The 22,946-nt window shown below is 38.9% G+C and overlaps 1 pseudogene; it reads left to right on the top strand.

Moving 5' to 3' along the window:
* Positions 1-21,641: 21,641 nt before the first annotated feature.
* LOC150059104 (large ribosomal subunit protein uL22 pseudogene) lies at positions 21,642-22,218 on the top strand (annotated as a pseudogene).
* Positions 22,219-22,946: the final 728 nt, after the last annotated feature.

Genomic DNA, 22,946 nt, shown 5'->3' with positions numbered 1-22,946 from the left:
AGCTCCTGATCATCTCTGGAAACTTCTGTGCTGCACTTGCTATCCTTACACACACAACTGGGCACACAACTTGTGCATTTGGGGAAGATGAAACTCTACTGAATTTTTTCTCCTGTTCATTATCTAATTCAATTTGCTTGGCAAACAATGTCAGCATTGAGGAAGTAAGAATTAAAGTTAACATTTGCTAACTCTGGCTTAGGTTTTTGTAGAGAGAAAAAAGATTTTTACTGTATTGTTAAACGTAATATTTTGCATTTTGTTAAAATATTTCAGAAATGATGATTACGAAAGGCAAGCTGCAACTCTTACTCCTGTATATTAGACGAAAATGAATGTCATGTTATGGTACAAATGTGTTCACCACTGAAAGCATATATAAGGAATATATATGTGACATATGTATCATATATAAGGGATAAATACTAATTCTAATTTAATTGATTAAATATTTAATTTAAAAAGACCTTAAAGCCAGACGCAGTGGCTCATGCCTGTAATCCTAACAACTCAGGAGGCTTAGATCTGAGGATTGAGGTTAAAAGCCAGCCCGGGGATTAAAGACCCTGAGACTCTTATCTCCAATTAACCACTAGAAAACCTGGAGTGTTTCTGTGGCTGAAGGGGTGGGGTGGTAGTCTTGAGCTGAAGACCTCAAGGACAGCGTCCAGCCCCAGAGTTCAAGCCCCACAACCAACAAAAATAAATAAACCTTAAAGGTGCCACTTGATAGACTATGGAAATAATTAAGGGTTCTTTCTAATCCCAATATCCATTATCTTTGTTTAAATGGTATTGGAATGGCCAAATAGGCAAACAGCCAATTAGAACCAAGGCCGGTTCCTTCCTTATTTGTAGCTAATTGGCCAGCATGGCTGGGCTCTGGCCAATGCAGTATCAGTGGAAATGCTGTAGGAAGGTTTCTGGGAAGCTCCCTCAAGAGAATGCTGAGCTGGCCTTGGCTCCTTTTGCTAGCCTTCCTGCACCTAGCTTGTGAAGTATGATTGTTGCTCTGACACCTCTCTCCCAAGAAAGGCACAACCTTAGTCTGGCCAAGTTGTGAGCTATAAAGAAATTGGGTTTCTTAGATTTTTACAGGAAAATATTATTGGCCATCCAGCCTTAGACTTAATGCACCTGTACTTTTACATGGAAGGAAAAGAATCTTATGTAAGCCACAGTTACCAAAAAACACAGTTTTGGTCTCTGTCGTTTCTTTATTTGAGAGCTCAATAAAACAGTTGGCTTAGAGAAGGACCACCTTACTGTAAAAGGTGCTCATTCCAATACCAAGTACAGGCGCAGGAGTTGCAGAAGCCATGCAGAAGTAGACAGTGGGTTCATTTCTCCTGACACAAGCAAATTCTAAGACCTACCATTTAGTTATAAAATAATGGATAGACTTTCCATTACTTTGTATGTACTTCTCTTGTTCTCAGTGTTTCTCCTTCTCTTTTTTTCTGATTTTTTTTTTTTTGGCCACTCCTGGGCTTGAACCCAGGGCCTGACCATTGTCCCTAAACTTCTTTTCTCAAGGCTAGCACTCTACCACATGAACCACCTTCCCAGACCCTGATTCATTAACATAGGTAAAATAAACATGCAGATACGATGTTTTCCCTGACAGCTCATCATATAAAATACATCAATGCTTGTTTTTATCATCTCAATATACTCAAAGTTCTACTTCTTGCAAAGCTGACATTACACTACAATATTTAATTTCTCATACAACTATATTAATGGGGTTATTTAGGTATTTGTTTCCAAAATTGTTGGAAACTTTTACAAGAGTATGCTAAATCCATTTAGTTAATCATTTAGAAGTTCAACTCATATTAGTGAATTAGCTATTACATCTGTGAGCTAAAAGTAAAAGCCTTGGCCCTCAAAGAATTTGCTGCTGCCCTCAGTGTAGCATTACTAAAGTCATGTTAGTAATAATAACTTTCTTAATCCTAGAAGAAATTTTAACATCCTTTTCTCTTTGACAAAAAAGCCTTTCACTAATACCATAACATACTGTAAAATTTTTAAAGTTTTTACTTGTAGATTATAAAATATAAAAGGTTTCGAACTTATTGGGTATCAGCAGCTCATGCCTGTAATCCTAGCTACTCGGGAGGCTGAGATCTGAAGATCTCAGTTTGAAGCCAGCTCAAACAGGAAAGTCCAGACCTGGTGTGGTGGCTCATGCCTGTAACCCTAGCTACTAAGGAGGCTGAGAACAAGGTTCAAAGCCGGCCTGGACACAAAAGGGCCTGAGCCTCTTATCTCCAATTAACCTCTAGAAATCGGGAAGTGGGGTTTGACTTTAGGGTAGTTCGGTAGCCTCGAGCTGAAGAGCTGAGAGACAATGCCCAGGCCCAGGGGTAGGGTGGTAGCCTTGAGCTGTGGAGCTCCAAACGACACCACCACCAACAAAATCAGGAACGTCCATGAGACTGCCAAAAAGGTAGAAGTGGAGGTATGGTAAAGTGCTATCATTGAACAACAAACCTCAGAGTCAGCACCCAAGCACTGAGTTCAAGCCCCAGGACCAGCACAAAAAATGAAAAAGAAATGAAAATGTTTCAATCATTGAAAAATATATTAATCAATGTATTATATATCAGCAGAGATTATTCAAGCACACACATGCAAGTTAACAGAGACAGATAGGAAGTATCCTTAAATTGAGAGAACTGCAATTAGAAACTAACCTAACTAGGCATGATGGTATCATCATAATCTTAGCCCCTGAAACATTACATCAGGAGCTTGAGTTTGAGGCCAGCTGTGATATATAGTCAGCACCTGTCTCAAAGCAAGTAAATTAAATTAAACTCCATTTTAAACCTACCATTGTCTTTACAACTTATGGATTCAACCTCCATTTTCTTCATAGGATATATAAGTGATCAACAATGCAGGAAGAATATTAGAGTATTAGAATATTAAAATTAAATGTGCAATCAACCTAAGATCTTATATTTTAGAGTAAAACTGATCTTGAATTATGATTTTGTTACATACTGATGGTCTGGCCTTGGATAATATAGGGTCAGGATGAGCTGTCTAATTCTGTTTTAGTTTTCTGTGTAAAAATGCTTAAACTGGGGCCGGGAGTTTGGCTTAGTGGTAGAGTGCTTGCCTAGCATGCACGAAGGCCCAGGTTCGATTCCTCGGTACCACATACATACAAAAAAGCCGGAGTGGTGCTGAGGCTCAAGTGGTAGAGCTCTAGCCTTGAGAAAGTCCAAGGACAGTGCTCAGGCCCTGAGCTCAAGCCCAGGACTGGCAAAAAAAAAAAAAAGCTTAAACTGCTTGACAACGTGCATGTGATGATTTCCTTGTGACCACCTGCGTGTGGTGTTTTCCTAATGAGCAGGACCACCTGTGTGTGGTGCTCTCCTTTAAAAGCTCGGCCCCAGGGGTCAGGAATTTGGCCTAGTGGTAGAGTGCTTGCCTAGCATGCACAAAGACCCGGGTTCGATTCCTTGGTACCACATACTTAGAAAAAGCCGGAAGTGGTGCTGAGACTCAAGTGGTAGAGCACTAGCCTTGAGAAAAATCCAAGGACAGTGCTCAGGCCCTGAGCTCAAGCCCAGGACTGGCAATAATAATAATAATAATAATAATAATAATAATAAATGAATGAATAAATAATAATAAAAAAAATAAAAGCTCAGCCCCAGGGAAGGTCTAGGCTGCTCTCTATCAGCCCAGAGGTGGAGAGTAGCCTCTGCGCTGCTATTAAACTGACTCCTAGCTCCATACACTGAGTGCTGGAGGGTTTGGACCCCAATATATCTGGGATATAACAGATAATAAGCCTCAGCTTTCACATCTGTAAAATGGGCAAAGGAATGGTATTCATCTCATGGGGCTTATCTAAAGAATGCATGCAGTAACATATGTACTTAGAAAAGTAGTTGGCATGGAATAAGGATTAAAAAGATATCTCCAAGCTGGGTGAGGTGGCTCATGCCGGCAATCCTAGCTACTTAGGAGGCTGAAATCTGAGGATCAAAGCCAGCCCAGGCTCTTAAGTCCATGAGGCTCTTATCTCCAATTAACCACTGGAATACCAGAAATGGGGCTGTGGCTCAAGGGGTAGAGCGGTAGTCTTGAGCTGAAGAGCGCAGGGGCAAGACCCAGGCCCAGAGTTCAAGCCCCATGACTGACAAAAATAAAAAAATAAAAAAGATACCTCCATTCTAAATGCCTTAGCATCACTTGGAGAGTATGAGACCATATCCTGAGTGAGCTTGCTCTCTACAAAGTAGATTAGGATGCATCAATTAAAAAAAAAAACCCTTAGCCCAATTTTGATTATGTTCTAAAAACTAAGTGCCAGTGATCATATATAGAGATTCCCTTCTTAAATACTTATTTAACATGTCATTTAAAATATGATGTAAAAATCAATGTTAATAAATTCTTTAATAAAAAATTTAAACAGTAAAGGATTTTTAAATTTTTTTTCTTTTCTCTGTCATTTTTTTTTGGGGGGGGGGGTTGTTTCTTTACCTGGCACACTCAGTGAGAGTAAATGACGAAGGGTATAAAGAGTCTCCCTGCAAGGACACACTTAAAAACTCTGAGATCTGGGGATCTCAATTCAAAACCAAGCTCAGACAATAAAGTCCATGGGAATTTTATCTCCAATTAAGCATAAAAATACCAGAAATGGATCTGTGGTTCAAGTGGTCAAGCATCAGCCTAGAGCAGAAAAGCCCAGGGACAGTACCCAGGCTGTCAAGCTCAAGCCCCAGGCTCAACATTAAAAAATAAAAAGAAAGAAAAGAAAAACTGGGGATGGGGACACTTCCTGTTCCCCAGTGACAGAGTGCTGGTCTGGCCTGCAGACAGGACAGACCTCTGACCAGCTAGGGGTTGGGAGTAAGCTACCAACTCAGCTCTTTCAAGAAGTTAACACAACTTGACACGACATGACATTTGAAATATGATGGAAAAATCAGTGTTAATAAAATCTTTCAATTAAAAATAGATACAAAAAAAGAAGTTAACACAACTGTTTTTGTACTGCACTTGTAATTGAAGAAATGTGATATAATCCTTTAAAAAAAAAAAAGAAATCTCTTGGAACTAGAATTGTGGGGATTTTGAATGAAGGAGTAAAACCTGTGTCTTGCAGGCCAAGGTGAAACACCAGATTAAAATTTAGTCACAGGAAGGAAGGAATGAAGGAAAGAAGGAAGGAAGGAAGGAAGAAAGGAAGGAAGGAAGAAAGGAAGGAAGGAAGGAAGAAAGGAAGGAAGGAAGGAAGGAAGGAAGGAAGGAAGGAAGGGAGGGAGGGAGGGAGGGAGGGAGGGAGGGAGGGAGGGAGGGAAAGGGAAGGGGAGGGGAGGGGAGGGGAAGGGATGGGAGGGGAGGGGAGGAAAGGCAGGCCTAAAGACAAGATTAGCAAGTTTAACATGATATAAACCACAGGAAAATGAAGAAATAAATAAACAACAAAGAAGAAACTCAGAAAGCATGAATATCATTTACTCAAGCTGTCTCAGGGTCGATCCCAAGAAATCAGAGATAACCAATGATAGTCATAACAATAATGTCATTCAAGTATGTGCCAGACATTAGGTATAATACTCTAAATACCATTTCTCATTTAATCCCACCAGAACTCAGTAAGGGAACACTGTTATTGAGAGAAAATACTTACAATGATTACAACTATGTACTTCTGAAGTAGTTTCATTTGGGATTATATCTTGGTTCTATTACTAGCTAAGTGTATAATCTTAGACAAACTGACTAACCACTCTCATACATAGAATAAAGGCGGTGATAAAGCTTAATGTTTTTTGTGGGGTTCTTTTGGTAAGCACTGAGTCCACATGTATATAAAGGCTTTAAATATGTGAACTTTTAATATATGAAGTGCTTGGATTTATATCCCAGCTGTATTATTTATTAGAGGTATGAACCTGGGAAAATTACTAACTTATTAGGTAATTTATCTGCAAAATGAGTATGGAAAAGCTATGCCCCAGCTATTTGGGAGGTGGAGATTAAAAGGATCTCAGAGTCCATCCCTGGAAAAAAGATTGACAAGATCCTATCTTAATGACAAGTTAGGTGGCATACATCTATGAACCCAACTACATGGGAAGCAGAGAGGGAGAATCACAGGCGGAGGCCAGCCTAAGGCAAAAGAGAGGGATTGTATCTAAAAACCATACCTATGACAAAGAAGAGCCCAGGGCATGAGTCAAGTGATAGAATATCTGTCTAGTAGTTATGAGTTCTTGAATTCACATCCCAGGACCACCAAAATGAAAAACAAAGGCAAAAAGTGTGGGAAGTAAAGTACCTACGTCAGACAATCTTCATAAGAGTTAAATACATAAAGGTGTATCTATAAAATTTTTAGTGCGTTCTCAGGTGAATAAAGCTTCCAGAGTAGTTCTCTCATCTCCTTCTGGGATTCTATTTTACTGTATTTTATTTTCTTTTTATTCTCTTTTCTCTGTGATTTCTGCTCCTTTTGTGCTTACCTCTGCACATTCTCTTCTGATCCATCTTCCAATTTGTTATATCAAAAATAAGTCAATAAATATGTTGCAGAGTATATAGTAAAACATCTTTTGCTCAAATTACTACTGATAATAACAATAGAAGAAACACATTTGGGGACATAAAATTCTTCAAGATTACACAGCTAGTGTATGATAGAGCTAAGTTTCAAACTTTGAGTCCATAGTCTTGATTACCTCAATTATTGTATTATGCGCTGATATTCCTAGAAAACTAGTAGGGTACCTCAGACATTTGATAATTTACCTTGTTCTTTCTTGATGCTGGATGGTGTCCAGGGCAGCTTGTGTATGTGCAGGTATAGTTACATTAGGGATCATTTCATCTTACTCCACTCTGCCTACATCAATCTTCAACTGTATCCAAACTATAAATACATAACTTCCAAATTCACGGTCTAACTCTTCTCCGTGACTCTGAAGATACAGACAGTTGGAGTTCATTGACCAGAAGGCATCAGCAGTGTTGTTAATAGTTTCAAGCAGACAATGGGTGATTGCAGAATGAACCACATGCTCTGTCATTTCAAGCTCTAAGGCCAAAATGTAGCTCTGAAGGAAGAAATGAATGAATCATCTTTTTTTCTTTAATTAAGCTTTAAGCCGTTTGGAGCAGTACCACTTTAAATAATTAAAGGAAGAAAAAAAATGAAAGAAGCAATGATTTCTTTCCTTACTGATAATGTCAGAATGCATCAATATTAACTAGCTAAGGAAAAAGAGACAAACTGTCAGATGATTCTCTAATCTACATTTTATTTCTGCCAAACTCAAGGTTCGAATAACAGGAAATCAGATGTAAAATTGGAACAAGAGCAGACTAAGAAGAAAGTGTAATTAGTGTTTTGTTCAATCATTGACTTCCCATCTAACACACACACACAATATCATTAATTTTATGGTAAATTCAATGATTCAGTTTGGAGTTTTGAACCATCATACTCCTACTTTATTATTTAACTACTTATTACCTAAAACATCTGTTCCACTAGCTTTATGGACAACATCCACAGACATATAGTTTTCCTCTTCTGCCTCACAAGCAGATATTTCTGGAAATATCTGCTTACTTATCTTGCCATCAGTCTAAATCAATTACATTGAAAAACAAACATAATTCCATTTCCATTTGGGATCTAGAAAGCTAATAATAATATTGCTTTCATCCTTAGTAAAAAGAACAAAGGAATAATTGGCATAAGCAGCATTTCTCTTAAGCCCATCTAGGAGCTTCTACCTCAGAGCCACAAGATGTACTGAGAGCCAAAGTTAGGTTGACTCTTTCAAAAAACGCTGAGTTGTAGATATCCCAGGACAGAAGAGGCAAAGACTCCAGTGCCATGCACCTAGGTAAGAAGGCAAGTACTTTTTTTTTTTTTTTGCTAGTTTTGGGGCTTGAACTCAAGGCCCGGGTGCTGAGTAGTTTATTGGCGATAAGAGTCTCATGGACTTTTCTGCCTGGGCTGGCTTTGAGACCTGATCCTCAGATCTCAGCCCCCTGAGTAGTTAAGATTACAGGCATGATCCTGGCTCTAACTTTCTGATAAATTCTTAAAAAGCCAAATAAGGGCTGATGACAAGAATTTAGCATCCTTGAAAGTTGCAGACACAAGAGGAAATACTACCCATTTGCAGGCCTTTCTCTGTGAATATGCATGGGGTATATATGATATGTGTTCAAAATATGTGTGGCATTTCACAGGGACAAAAACCAATGGATGAACATCAAGGACAACACGGGGAAATCAAAGGCTCACATCTACTCTTAACATTGTGCTTCTATCTGACATCCAAGATGAAAGAGCCAAGAGAGAATTCTCACTTCATTTCCCTGAAAGGAGAAATGAAAGGAGTTTACGTATCAGCCTTAGTGTGGCTCTTCAACAATTTTCTAACATGAGATATGTCCATTATCATTAATTACCTTGATGGGAAGATATGGAGGAAGCAGTGTGAAATGAAGAAGTAGAAATGATATGGAAGGAAGACAAAATGTAGCCAGTCTTTTCAGTAGTTATTCCTTTCTCAATAAAAGCCTCACTAGCGCCCTCTTCCCTGCTCCACCGGCTCCCCCAGACTATACAAACACCAAATCTTGCCTCTATTTCAAGCAGTATTTATATACTTATGACATTCTCATCTTATTACCTAAAATGTAGATGATCTCTTTCTCCCTTAGTCTGATCACCATGTAAGTTTTTACTCTATAGCAGTGCAGTTGGGTAGGACACTACAAAGCCCTGAGGAGTGCCAGGTCTACCTTATCTGATCGATGGTTATCTCTGAGCCAGATGCCAGCTCTTACAGATACTTGACCCAGGTCTTCGATTTCTGAGATAGTACAGTATCATCTGCTATATTCACTTAGAAATGTATTCCACTATCCATTTTAATCATCTTTCAGACTTTTTCCACATTTCAAGCTTCCTACATTTCCCAATAGAATCAGCAGCTTTGTCTCACAAATTAGTAAACTCAAACCAACCAAACAAAAACAAACAAACAAACAAAAAAACCACCCTATTTTACAACAGAATTGTTTCTAGAGGAATAAAAGCTCTTGAAAGGAAAAGTTAGGAGCTTTATCAAATCCCAAACAAGACATGCTAAAAAGTCATTTGAATCATAAGCAGTCAAACACATATTACTGATCCCCAAGTCTAAAGTGTAATGTGAACCTTTACCTTCAGGAAAGAATGGAGCAATTGTGGTGAGGAAATAGATTATAGGATTTGGTAAATTTCTTGGCTTAATTACTTCAGAGAGGAAAGAAAAGTATGTATATAAGTATGTCACTTATTCTTCCTTTATTCTTTTTCTTTACACAATTATTTTTAAAATATTCTTGACTTGGTGGGGGTGTGGGGGGGGAGGGAAATGGGTACCAAGACATGTGAAAGGGTATCAATGTATGTGAATTAATGCACCTTCTATCTGGCAAATATCATGTAACCCTTTTACTAATTACAATTAAAAAAAGATTAAAAAAATATTCTTGACTCACATTGGTTCATCTCAGAACCACACATGGCATGGTTTGAAAAGTATTAGACATATCCCATACCCTAAAAGAATTTTCTTTCTTCCCTAGAACAATAGCTTCTCCATAGCTGAAGGAATCTCTCCATCACTAGTCATGGGATATTTTGGCTTTGTATTCCCTCTTCCCTGGCTCCCTCTCCTTTCTGAGAGTTATCTCACCAGTCACTAAGATTTCAGTATGACATTGGGAAAGAAGACATTTCAGGAAAAGCTCTCACCAGAAGAAATATTTAAATACAGCTGGGCTACTTAAACCAGTCTGCTCTTTCTTAATTCAATAATCCCAGTTTAAACAGATTGTTATCAGAATTCACTGCCTGGTCAGTTGGTAATTAAGCTCAGTCACTAGGTACTGCCCTTGGTGCCAACCGAAGAAACATTTCCTGCTGAAAATCTCCAAATATAGCTTGAGCAGTTGGGTTGGGATGCCATGCTAAATCTCCATCAAATTTCTCATCCCAAAGCCCTTTCCATCTGCTGAGATGAAGTGATTGAAGCAGCTGCTTCTTTCTGAGGCTTTCTGAGGTCTCCTGGCAGTATTCAGGTAGAATACTCTCACTGGACTCTTCAGCTGTCTCCCACCTGCTCCCTGCTCTGTTCTTCTATGTGTCTGAACTTCCCCAGTGTTTCATTAAGTGATTTCTGTTCAATTTTAGCCAACTTGTTCTCTCACAGTTATACTTCTTCCAGTAATTCCAGAAACTTAATCCTACTTATTCCACCCAATACAACTTAAAAGTTGATTTAGATTGCTATTTTTCTTGCCCCTATATAGAGGAAAGCGCTATACCCTTACATCCAAATTTGGGGACTGAATCTTATTATGAATCCCTGACTGGCCTCAAGCTTATGAGCCTTCTACATCAGCCTCCAAGCAGTTAAGATCACAGGTGTCTACCACTGAACTCGGTTTACCACTTTTTACACTCTTTGTTTTTGTTTTGGGTAGTACTTGGGTTTGAACTCAGGGCTTCAAGCTTGCACTCTACCACTTGAGATTCATTTCCAGCCCTATGGTTTAATTAATTCAAAACCTGGTTAGTAACAAGTGATTCACAATTTGTATACTCAATTAAGATTTAAAAAAAAAAACCCTGTTATTCTAGAGAATAGACTATAGACCCAGAAAAATGAGAGAATGAATAATTGCCCAGAAGAGTGTAATGTTCCTTTAAAGCTCCAGATAGGAGACAGCTCCAAAATTTGGGGCTGAGGTCAAAGATAGGTTACCACCAACAACAAAATGAAAACAAGGTACAATGGCACCTACAGAAATGATACTAAATCTTTTCTAAATGAGTCCAAAATGGTACTGCTGTCTCTTAGCCCAATTAAGAAAGCTGCTGAGTTTCTCAAAAGACTGTCACCTGCTCAGTGGTATCATTTAATACCTCAGTTTGCTGTTTTGTCATTATACAAAAGGAGTGAGAGAGTGAGAGGGAATGAGAAGGACCTGTTTACCTTAGAAGACCAATGTCAATTACTTAGTATATACATAGCCTAGGGGCAAGCTACACTTAATTTTATAAAAATAGCCAGTAATTACACCTAACTATTTTTGTTGTGATTATTTTCACCAAGTGTTGCAGGAGGCAGAAAGAAATAGGAAGAAGAGTGGATAGGAATGCCACGGATGAGGCAAGCAAATGTACATTTAGTGCCAGATAGGAAAATACATTGCTAAATGGAAGTTTCAAGAGAGATGCAACTCAGGAGTTGGTGAACAAAAAGAAATGCTAAGGAAAAGGCCAGGCTGACCTACTGATAAGTGAAAATTAGGATGAAGCATAATCACAAGGGAGTGCACTTATAGATAAGTGCTGAATCGGAATGCTTGAATGAAGAGGAAAATTGGGAGAAGATGTTCCACGTCCAGGTTGCCATAGTAAGCATTTTTTCCAAATGAAGCTGATAGCTGGTGATGTCAGGCGACCCGGGGGCCGAGGGTTTGTAACCAGCCAAAAGAAAGTGGAAGGCAGGAAACTGAATGTGATTTGTTGCATCTGTCAAATCAGCTCTCGGAACACATTGGAGAAAGACTGCTAAAACTAGGTAACTTAATACAAGATGAATAATAAATTCAATAGTTCCTAAATTTTAGGCTCTGCCATACCATCAACAGAGTTCTACCTATTATATAAATACTTTCAAATAATTATTTTATTTCTTTTTTAAAAAAAAAATCCTTACACTTTAGCTTTTTCCTAAGTAGTTGTATCTATACCACAATGAATTTGAATCTGAATTTTTTTTTCCTGGTACTAGAGCTTAAACTCAAGGCCTCAAGTACTTGTTTGGGGTTTATGCTCACGGCTAATGCTCTACCAATCAATCAAGCCATGCCATCAGTTCTGGCTAATTGGAAATGAAAGTCTCTTAGATTTGTCTGCTCTGGATATCTTTGAACCTTGATCTTCAGCTCTCCACCTCCTGAGATTATAGGTGTGATCCACCAGCACCAGCTAATATAATAAATTTTATAGCCATTAGATTTTTTTCCTGACATCCATAGACAGAAATGTATAAACTTAAAAATAAAAGCATTGCAACTGTGTAACAGCTGAAATCAATCTGTGTACATCTGGTACTACACAGATCTCATTCTGATAAACCTTAAAATATATGCATGTACAGTGTGTGTGTATGTGTGTGTGTGTGTGTGTGTGCGTGAGCACACATGTGTGTTGTCTACAGTAATGTTATCCTTTGCAGTGCAAGAAGGGAAGTGATAAATATACACAGTACCCACTTTTCTTTAGGTTTCTTGCTTTTTTTCAGTGAAAAAAAGTAGGACAAAATCCAATCACATTAATTTCTTCCTGCTTGGGTGGCTACAGTCCTTTTGTTAGTCATTGAAATAACTGAACTTTTTTTCGTGTGTGTGGGTCATGGGGCTTGAACTCTAGGCCTGGGTGGTCCCTGAGCTCTTCAGCTTAAGGCTACCACCCTACCCCTTGAACCACAGCACTACTTCTGGATTTATAGTGATTAATTGGAGATAAGAGTCTTACTGTCTTCAGTGCCCCCGTTTGGTTTTGAACCTCAATCTGAAGATCGAGGCCTCCTGTGTAGCTAGGCTTACAGGCATGAGCCACCGGTGCCCGGCCCTGAATATGTCTTTTATCTAAGTTACAAAAGAAAAAAGCTATCCATAGAAATGAATAGTGTATCAATCTTCCGTGTGTGTGTGTGTGTGTGTGTGTGTGTGTGTGTGTGTGTGTGTGTGCATGTTTGGAGGAATTGACACTTATCAAGTGCCCTTATATTGGTAATACAGAGAAGCAGATGCAATGTTACCAAGACCCACTACATTCACACCCACAGAGTTTCAAACATATTATATGGCACCAGTAAGTTTTCCCCCAAGTGATTTATTTCACCACTTAGAAAAGCTGAAGGAAAGAGTCGATGTTGGACTCTGGACTGAACTCTTAATTTATGAGGTAGCCTCTTGAAAGTTAAAGTAGGATGAAGGAGTTCCTTCTAAACTGGAATACTTTGGTAAGAAGTAAAATTTTAAAAAGTAGTTTTTCAATTTGCAAAACTAAAACAAATGAATACTCAAACAATAAATTGCTTATATGAGGGACCCAATAAGTCAAAAAGCTCTCCTTTCTTTGATATCTTACTAGGTACTGTAGGTACTAAAAATTAAATTCAGTCGCCATTTTGGGTTTCTGAATGCTGGCCTTGTTTGTTGCATAGAATTTTGAGACATTCCTATTATTCATGTCCAAGTTTTGTCTAATATCCTACTGTTTTCAAAGTCAGTGAAAGGTATTTGTTACTGGAGCTATGAAAGAAATAAAGTAAATCTATGTTTTCTTTTGTTGCTATAGAAATATCTGAGATAATCAAGGAAAAGAAACACACAAAAAGGAAGTTCATCTTAGCTCACAGCTTTGAAAGCTCTAGCTCTTAATTGGTTGACTCCATTGTGTGTACTGGTAAGCCAATGCATTGTGGCAGAAGCATATGGTGAATACTACTCACATCATGGATCAGAAGCTGAAAGAAAGAATGGGGCCCCTGGAGGGTACTAGCAATGGCTTCAAGACCTTCCCACAGATCCTGCTTCTTAAAATTTTCAGGACCTTTCAAATACTGCTATTCTGAAATGCAAACAAGTAACAGATGCACCCATCAACCATATTCAAGATCCAGACTATTGATTTCCAAGCAGCTGTGTCGAGTATCCTTCATCTGTGGTCATGATGTGTTCATGTTGTAAACCTTTATTTGGTAAGAATCTTATTGCCTTATCACCAAACCATCTGCCTATCTTCCAAGGGCTATGCTAACCTTTTTTTTTTTTTTTTGGCCAGTCCTAGGGCTTGAACTCAGGGCCTGACCTAGGCACTATCCTTTGGCTTTCTCAAGGCTAACACTCACCACTTTTGGCTTTTTTCCATGTATGTGGTACCAAGGAATCAAACCCATGGCTTTGTACAAGCACTGTACCACTAGGCCATGCTCCCAGCCCCTGACCTTTTTAAGTGTGTTTTCTCTCACTTAGCCCATAAGTTAATGACTTAATGTCAATTCTATGCAAAGAAGACAATGGGAAGTCTAGGAAGCAGAACCCAGGAGCAACTTCTAATTGCAGCACTGAAAACAAAGCAAAATTTCCAGTATCAGCTAAACTCTTTCTGAAGCAAGTTAGTACATAAACTTTCTTCCTTTTCACTTTTCTTTTTTAGTTAGTTGTGTTGTAGCAACTTTATGAAAATAAAGTTGGATGCCATAAAACTCATACACCTTGAATTTGGAAATGAATTCATAAATATGACACCAAATGCATAAAGAAAAAAAAAACAGGATTTGACTAAAATTTTAAAGCTATTGTGTATCAAAAGATATTATCAAGGGGCCAGGAGTTTGGCCTAGTGGCAAAGTGCTTGCCTAGCATGCACGAAGACTTAGCATGCATGATTCCTCAGTACCAAATACATGGGGGGGGGGAAACTGGGAATGGTGCTCTGGCTTAAGTGGTACAGCACTAGGCCTTGAGAAAAGCCCAAGGACAGTGTTCAGGTCCTGGAATTGGAAAAAACAAACAAATAAGCAAAGAGCAACAAAAAAAATGAACCATGAGAAGGTATATCAATGTGTGAGAAGTAATGTACCCACTGCCTGATGAATGTAACTGCAATCCCTCTATACACTATGCCAACAATAAAATTTTAATAAAGATATTAGCAAGCAACTGAGAAAGTAACACTAATAAGCTTTTATAAAAATAATTCAATTGTCTAATTTTAAAAATGACAAAGAACTTGTCTACATATTAAGAAGATATGCAAGTTGCTAACCAATCATGACAAAATGCTTACCATCATCAACCATTAGGAAAGTACAAGTTAAAACCACAACGAGAGTCCATGTCTGAACATTTTGATATCTACAATATTTTTTATTTTCCTTCAACAGCAAAATTTGCACTCAGAGCCTTGTGCTTGTTTCTCTTGATTGCTAAGCTAGCACTCCACCATTTGAGCCACACCTCCAGCCTGATCTTTTGCTTGTTATCTTGGAGATAAAGTCTCCTGGAGTTTTCTATCCTGTTTGGCTGCCAGCTGGGTCCGTAGGATCTCAGCCTCCCGTGTACTAGGATACATGTGCTCCAGTGGCTCCCAGTACTACAATTCTTTTTAAAAAAGGAAAACAAGTATCAATAATCATAAAAACAAGTTCAAACCCTTGCATGGTACTGGTGCTGTTGTGGAAAATAGTGTAGTGATTCTTCAAAAACTGAAATATACAAGTATCATGTGACCCAACAATTCCTGCATTGAGTATAGAGTACATGGAATTTAAAACAAGTACAGGAATGTCTATAGCAGCACTCTTCCTAGATCCCACCCAAACGTCCATAGTAGACGAATGCATAAAGTAAAAGTAGCCTATGAACACAAGGGAATATCATCAGCCATAAAAAATGAAGTATAGATGCATTCTTTGCTGTGGAGAAAGCTGACACCAAAGCACTTACGTACTGTATGACTCTACTGAAATGGCATCACTAGAATAGGTACAAGAGAAGAGAAAAGGAAAATGACTGCACAATGAATAGAGGTGTTTCTTTGGGGTGATAAAATGTTTTAGAATTTGATAGAGTGTTGGTTAGGACATTGTGAACATATGAAATGAATTGTATTCTGGACACTCATGGTTCATGCTTGTCATCCCAGCTACTCAAGAGGATGAGATGTAAGGATTGTGGTTCAAAGCTAGCATGGGCAGAAAAGTCTGTGAGACTCTTATCTTCAATAAACTATGCAGAAAACACTGGAAGCAGCACTGTGGGTCAGATGGTAAATGCTAGCCTTGAGCAAAAGAAGCTCCAGGACAGCACCCAGGCCCAAAGTTCAAGCCCCAAGACCAGCAAAATAAAAAATAAAAGTGAATGAATGAATGAATCAATTGTACACTTCACACTGGCTAATTGTCATGTAAATGTAACTTCACTTTCAAATAAAAATCAGTAGACAATTGTTACTGACTGATCTGACGTGCAAAATTGAAACTAGACTCATTGAGGTAACTGAAGATCAGCGTAGGTGACTTTAATTTGAGTATCTATCTGCAGTGACTGTGAGATCATTGGAGAACTCGATAGTGTGAGGTGAGGAAGCTGATAGCAACAGAGCATGACAGCTGACAGCTTAGAAACTACAGCAGTACGTCCACTATTCCAGGCAGCACTAATTAGGAGAGGGGCGTCCATTTGAGAGGTACTTTGGATGAGCTGGCCCTCATCCCACTGAAAAACTGCTGTGTCTGTCCATGGAGCAAGTTCTGATCTCAGAGATACAGAATTGTGGTAGAAGTAGGAATCCTTACTTGGAAAATGGATGTTCCGCTTGACTGAAAGTCACTTTCTTTAACTCTTATGGAAGATGCATTGATATATGGGAATAAACCACCTAAATATTTGATTCGAAGAGATTTACAATAAATTTGCTTTTTCCCCTCTGGTCTGTAATAACCCTTACTTCTCAACGGCCTAAGTTATTAGCACCCTTAGGATGACTCTAACTGTATTCCAGGGACAGCTTAATATAGTGCTAATGTCTTCATGACAATGAACTCTCACTTTTTGTCCCCCTTCCGAAAGTCCAGCTCACTTGCTGCATTGAAAAATAAATAAATAAATAAATAAAGCTGTAGTCATCACTCTGTATAGGAGAAACAATTCTGCCTAAAAATAGATAAGAAGTGAAATGGAAAATATTCACATATCCTTGGGGTTGGGGATCTCACACTGAAACTCAAATCAAGTCTTATAACCATTCAGATGTTTTCTTGACTGTAAGTACTCATGAAATCAAATTAAGACTGACTGAAACCAACAGGGTTTATTTGTCTCATGTAATTCTAAGACAGAGCTAGGATGTTAGCTCTCTCGCACAACATTGCTATCAACCTCCACCCCTTCCATTTCCTTTCTTCCCAGCCTTCCTCCCATCCCTAGCCTCTGCTTTTGGACTCATGGCTTATGAAGCTGCCACCACTGTGCTGGATATCCTGTTTCTATTCGGAAGCTTTTGAGGAAAGGGTGGGAGAGAACCAGATATTCTCAAAACTTCATGGCAGACTTCTGCTTATTCCTCCTCAGCTGCAGAAATAAATGTTCATTTAACATTTCCCCCCACCTAAGGGGCCGGGAAGAAAAAAGAGTTGGAAATGGGTTTTTAAGTTAACCAACTTTTGCTGTTTGCTATTTTTCATTGAAAATATTAAAAGATGTTATTTATTAGAAGAAAATATTCTTAGTCTATAAGATATAGCTGAGAGCTGTGTGTATGCGTGTGTGTGTGTGTGTGTGTGTGTGTGTGTGTGTGTGTGAATGTGTCTTGAACTCAGGACCCCATGCTCTTGATTGGCTTGCTTGCTTGCTTGAAACCATACTTCCAGCCTGGCTTTTTTGTTACTTTAATTGGACTAGGTGACGCTTCCGGTCCAGGGATTACAAGTTCATAAGTTAGGAACTATATACGTTTCTCTTTTGGACAATGTCATCCCTTCCTTCTGTTTCCCCCAGTTTCCCCATCCTATCTCTGCTCACAAGTCACATAGTTTGTTTTCCTCATAGTGTCTACTGAGTACCATGATTGTTCTTCCTTTTTAGATCCTGAAAAATCTTGATGCATATTGACTCATTTGGTTTTCATTACATTAAAAAAAAAGACATTGAGGGTTTGGGATATAAAAGAGATGTGAAATAAAATGCACCATCTTTTTTTTTTTTTCCAGTCCTGGAGCTTGAGCACAGAGCCAGAGCGCTGTCCTTAGTCTTTATCAAAGCTAGTGCTCTGCCACTTGAGCCATAGTACCACTTCCGGCCTTTCCGGAGGAATCAAACCCAGGGCTTCATGTGTGCTAGGCAAACACTCTTCCATAGTGCTCCGGCCCTTACTAATCATTTTCTCACTCAAATTTACAACTATAAAGGTCTAGTGTAGTGTTTAGGATACTTGATATATAAATAACTTCTACTTTAAAGGCTAATGCTCTTTACTATTCTTTCCTTTAAATGCCCAACAAAACTTCATTTACACGCACACACACACACACGCGCACACACACACACCACACCACACATGTGTGCACACTCATATACATAAGCAAAATCGTTTAAAAATACTCACCACAAGTATAGGTGAAGGAAAAAATTATTTAAACCTTGGCCCGAGCAAAGGAAGGTCATGACTGAATACCCAATGTCAGGAAAAAGAAGAAATTATTCTTTTTCCTACAAGGTACGAATCACTTTTAAATAATCATACCTAAAAAATACAAATGTATGCACTGAAATTTGAAAGTGGTCAGATTGACGATGACATAAAATTCATTGAATTTCCCCAAAGCATCCTGCTTCCTCTTCCTTATCCAAAGAACCTGTCTTACTCAACCAGACAAAATAAGCTTAACCTTGACAAATTTTCTCCCTGCTGCAAATGTGTATGTTGCTGTGAATTTGTGATTACTTTCTGAATTTGGAAGAGCAGATTAAATGACTACATAAGAATATGAATATTACTAAGGATCTGACTATTACCAGCCAGAAATCTTGCTACTAACTGATTAGTGTGAGTCATTATTAAATGAGTTTCCCAGGTTTCATAAGCATTTCCGGTGCTGGTGCATATCCTTTCTGATAATACATATTGCCTCTGACAAATGATTCAAAACATGAAATCTGAGCTTCAAAGAAAATAAAACCAAGTATACGGTAGAACAGATTTGAAGGGAGATTTTTGTTATATCTTGAAGGGGAAAGAATTTTAAAGCTACATTTCCAAGCCACAAAACAAAAGCAGCTCTTCAGGTTTGCATATAAATGCTACAAACCATTTTACCAATGGGATCAGTCTTCATAAAATGCAATATTAATAGATTTAACATTTGAGCTTTAATAACTTGGTTACAACTGTGATAGAAATAATCTGCAAATATCACTTAAAGGCAAAATGCATTCTCTTCTGCTAGGTTGAAATGGACTTCTAATCTGATAGCCAAAGGGCATAGTTTAACTGTCTCTATGGCAACCATCTTTTTCATTTATTGCAGCATCTGGAGAAGGAACACACTGCGTACAGCAGGATAATGCAGTTAGTGTTCTATACTTTAATAAATTTCATTTTACGCACTATTTACAGATTACTATCACATCTACAATCTTGGTTATTAAGGCTGCAAGATACACTAGGTCTTCATAAAGTTCTACAGATGTCTGGCTATATTAATTGCCTTTGTCAGACTCCTATAGGATGATGGATTATGTTTGGAAAGTACATTCTAATCATTGCTGGTTATCTTCTCAATATCCGTAAGGTAGCAATAAGCTTTGAGCAGAGAAAGCATTGGTTAATATGGAAGGCAGAGGAGTCTGCTAGCCTTTCACAGAGACTGTGTATAACAAAACCCTTAGGAAGCTGAAAGGATTGATCATCTTGTTGCCAATGCCATAATGAAAGGGACATTCAAGGAGGCAGATCTAAGACTCAATCTAGTACAGAAATTCAAGGAACGAGACCTATTCATACTTCCAAGAACTGAAAGAAATAATAGGGTGAAACTCATTAACTTGAAATGTGGGGCACACTGAAATCTTATGACTCAGTAAAGAAGATATAATTGCCCCTATGGTCAGATAATGATATATTTATAAAAATTTCTCAGTAAGATTTAGCCAATACAGAATACTCATTCAGTCACCCTTACATTTGATATATAGATATAGATATAGATATAGATATATATCTCTCTCTATATAGCCAGTTCTGGGGACTGATCTCAGGGCCTGAGCACTGTCCTTGGGCTTTCTTAAGGCTAGAGCTCTACCACTTGAGCCACAACACCATTTCTGGCTTTTTCTGTGTATGTAGTACCAAGGAACAAACTCAGGTCTTGGTGCATGCTAGGCAAGCACTCTACCACTAGGCCAAACTCCCAGCCTCATACTACAAATATTTAATGAACAATTACTTAGTGCCAGGCACTATGCTAGTCATTAGGAAAACACAAAACAATGAAATCTTCATACATACTACACCATAGAATTAACTTTGCAGGTCATCTATGTGATTCAGAGCAGTGGTCAAAAAAAATGTAATAGTAAATATTTGTCTAGTATTGTGTGCAAGCATTGTTCTAAGTGTTTGACATAATTATTTCTTCAGTTTTCCTAACAACCCTAAAAGGTGAGTATTGCCACCATTTAGGAGTTCAAGTCGAGTAATAGAAGTTGAGCAATTTACCCAAGGCTCTTGTGGTTAGTACTGCCAGGATTTGAACCCGAGTAGTCTAATTTGAGGGACCACAGTCTGGACTGCTAAGTAGTTCTTCTGCCTCTTTAAAGTGGCCTGTTGAGACAGGTTGAACAGAGACCTCTCATTGGCTCCCAAATTTGTAGATGTTAAACATGACAGTATCTCCCTAAGAGAATTCTCACAATCTAGAGAAAGTAGAGTTTGGTGGACCTGATCCAGCAGAGAGAGCTAGGAAGTGGGAAGACAAATGATGCTGTCAGGCTTGGTTCATGTCCTTCTGGAATTTGCAGCTGGCAGGAAAGTACCACCAGCCCTAGGATCAGGAATTTCCTTCAGGAAATGATGTGTCAGCATATCTGAAGTCTATGGGCAAGCCCTGGAGGCAGAGGAGACAGCCTGTGGGAGATCCCAAGGGAGGAGAAAATACTGAGATCAAAGAGCTGAGAAGACCACCATTAGGTGAGCAAAGAGGTGGAAGAGGTTTGGCATGAGGTATAAATGATGGTTTTATAGAGGGTAGATCTTTATAAACTGTATTAAAAACTTCAGACTTTATTCTGATATCAACAGTAAGCCATTGAAAGGTTTTAGGCCCAGGTGAATTGTGTTGAAATATGCTTTTCAAAAAGATCACTTGAGGCCGGGAGTTTGGCCTAGTGGTTAAAGTGCTTGCCTAGCATGCACGAAGACCCGGGTTCAATTCCTCGGTACCACATATATAGAAAAAAGCCAGAAGTGGTGCTGAGGCTGAAGTGGTACAGCTCTAGCCTTGAGAAAGTCCAAGGACAGTGATCAGGCCCTGAGCTCAAGCCCATGACTGGCCAAAAAAATAAATAAATAAATAAATAAATAAAAGTCTGCCTGAGAAATTAAAAAAATAAATAAATAAAATAAAAATAAAAAGATCACTTGAAGCTGGGCACCAGTGGCTCACATCTATAATACTAACTCCTCATGAGGCCATCATCTGAGAATCGTGTTTCAAAGCCAGCGTAGGCAGGAAGGTCTAGGAGACTCTTATCCTCAATGAAGGACTCAAAAAGCTGGAAGTGGTGCTGTGGCTCAAGTGGTAGAGTGCTAGCTTTGAGCACAAAGGCCCAGGCCCTGAGTTCAAGCCCCACATGGGTCGGGGAGGGGTAGGGGGATATCACTTGAGCCAAAGAGTGAAGATCAATTTAGAAGGAGGAAATATTTACATGGCGCTTTTCAGAAGCCATGCTGTAGTCTGTGCGAGAGAAGTTACGAGGGTGGGGAGCCAATGCCATCCGCAGGTCTGCTCTTCCTGTAAGCAGCGTGAGGTGACCTGTGAAAATGGTTCGCTACTCTCTAGACCCAGAAAACCCCACAAAATCATGCAAGTCAAGAGGCTCAAATCTTCGCGTTCACTTTAAGAACACCAGAGAAACAGCCCAGGCCATCCAGGGTATGCATATCCGGAAAGCTACAAAGTATCTGAAAGACGTAACATTAAAAAAGCAATGTGTGCCATTTCGGCGTTACAATGGTGGAGTTGGCAGGTGTGCCCAGGCCAAACAGTGGGGTTGGGCACAGGGTCGGTGGCCCAAAAAGAGTGCTGAGTTTCTGCTGCACATGCTTAAGAATGCAGAGAGCGATGCTGAACTGAAGGGCTTAGATGTAGACTCCCTGGTCATTGAACACATCCAGGTGAACAAAGCACCCAAGATGCGCCGCCGAACTGACAGAGCCCATGGTAGGATTAACCCATACATGAGCAACCCTGCCACATTGAGATGATCCTTACTGAGAAGGAGCAAATTGTTCCTAAACCAGAAGAGGAAGTTGCACAGAAGAAAAAGGTATCCCAAAAGAAACTGAAGAAACAAAAACTTATGGCATGAGAATGAATTTAGCATAAAATAAATGCAAATAAATAAATGTTGGTTTCATTAAAAAATATATATTGTTCTGGTAATTACCAACCTCAATATGGGGGAAGTGCTACTACATTGCAGGGAAAGTTAGGAGAAGCTGAGCAGTGAGGTACAAGTGGCAGAGAGGAAGGGAGAGGGAGAGTCTGCACATGAGGGGGTTGGGGGGAGAGACCCTACCGTTCCTCTGACCCTTGCAGAACTACTTACACATTTTACCAAATTTCTCGTCAGCTCTTTAGATATTTGGATCTTCAATTCTATGGTTTCTGTGTATGTAAATTCAGCCAAATGCAGACTAAATTATTATTTTTTTCAAATGAAGCATTTGTAAAGAATGTGTGCAGACTTTTTTTCCCTGTGATTCCCTAAACAATAAACTATAACTATTTCCATAGCATTTACTTTGTAAAAGGTGTTTCAACTAATCTGGAGTTGATTTAAAGTATACAAACCTATCGCATGGGTGTGTACCTGGAACCCCAAGGAGTCACTGAAAACAGGTCACTAAATTCACATGTCAAGAACATATTAACATTGTATTAATGTGATTAATATTAACATTTTTACCAACTCAAAATCAAGTGTGAGCTGCTGAAGTCTCTTTTACTTAAATTGCCTTTGCTGACATTGAGCATTCAACTTTTGCTTTCGACTTCCTCTGCAAGAATGTTTCCAGTTCATCTCAAGTCGCCTTA

Source organism: Megascapheus bottae, chromosome 9 (genome assembly GCF_031878675.1).
Source record: "Megascapheus bottae isolate mThoBot1 chromosome 9, mThoBot2.hap1, whole genome shotgun sequence".
NCBI lineage: Eukaryota > Metazoa > Chordata > Mammalia > Rodentia > Geomyidae > Megascapheus > Megascapheus bottae.
Note: the sequence above shows the minus strand (reverse complement) of the source record. Positions and strands in the feature narration are given on the sequence as shown.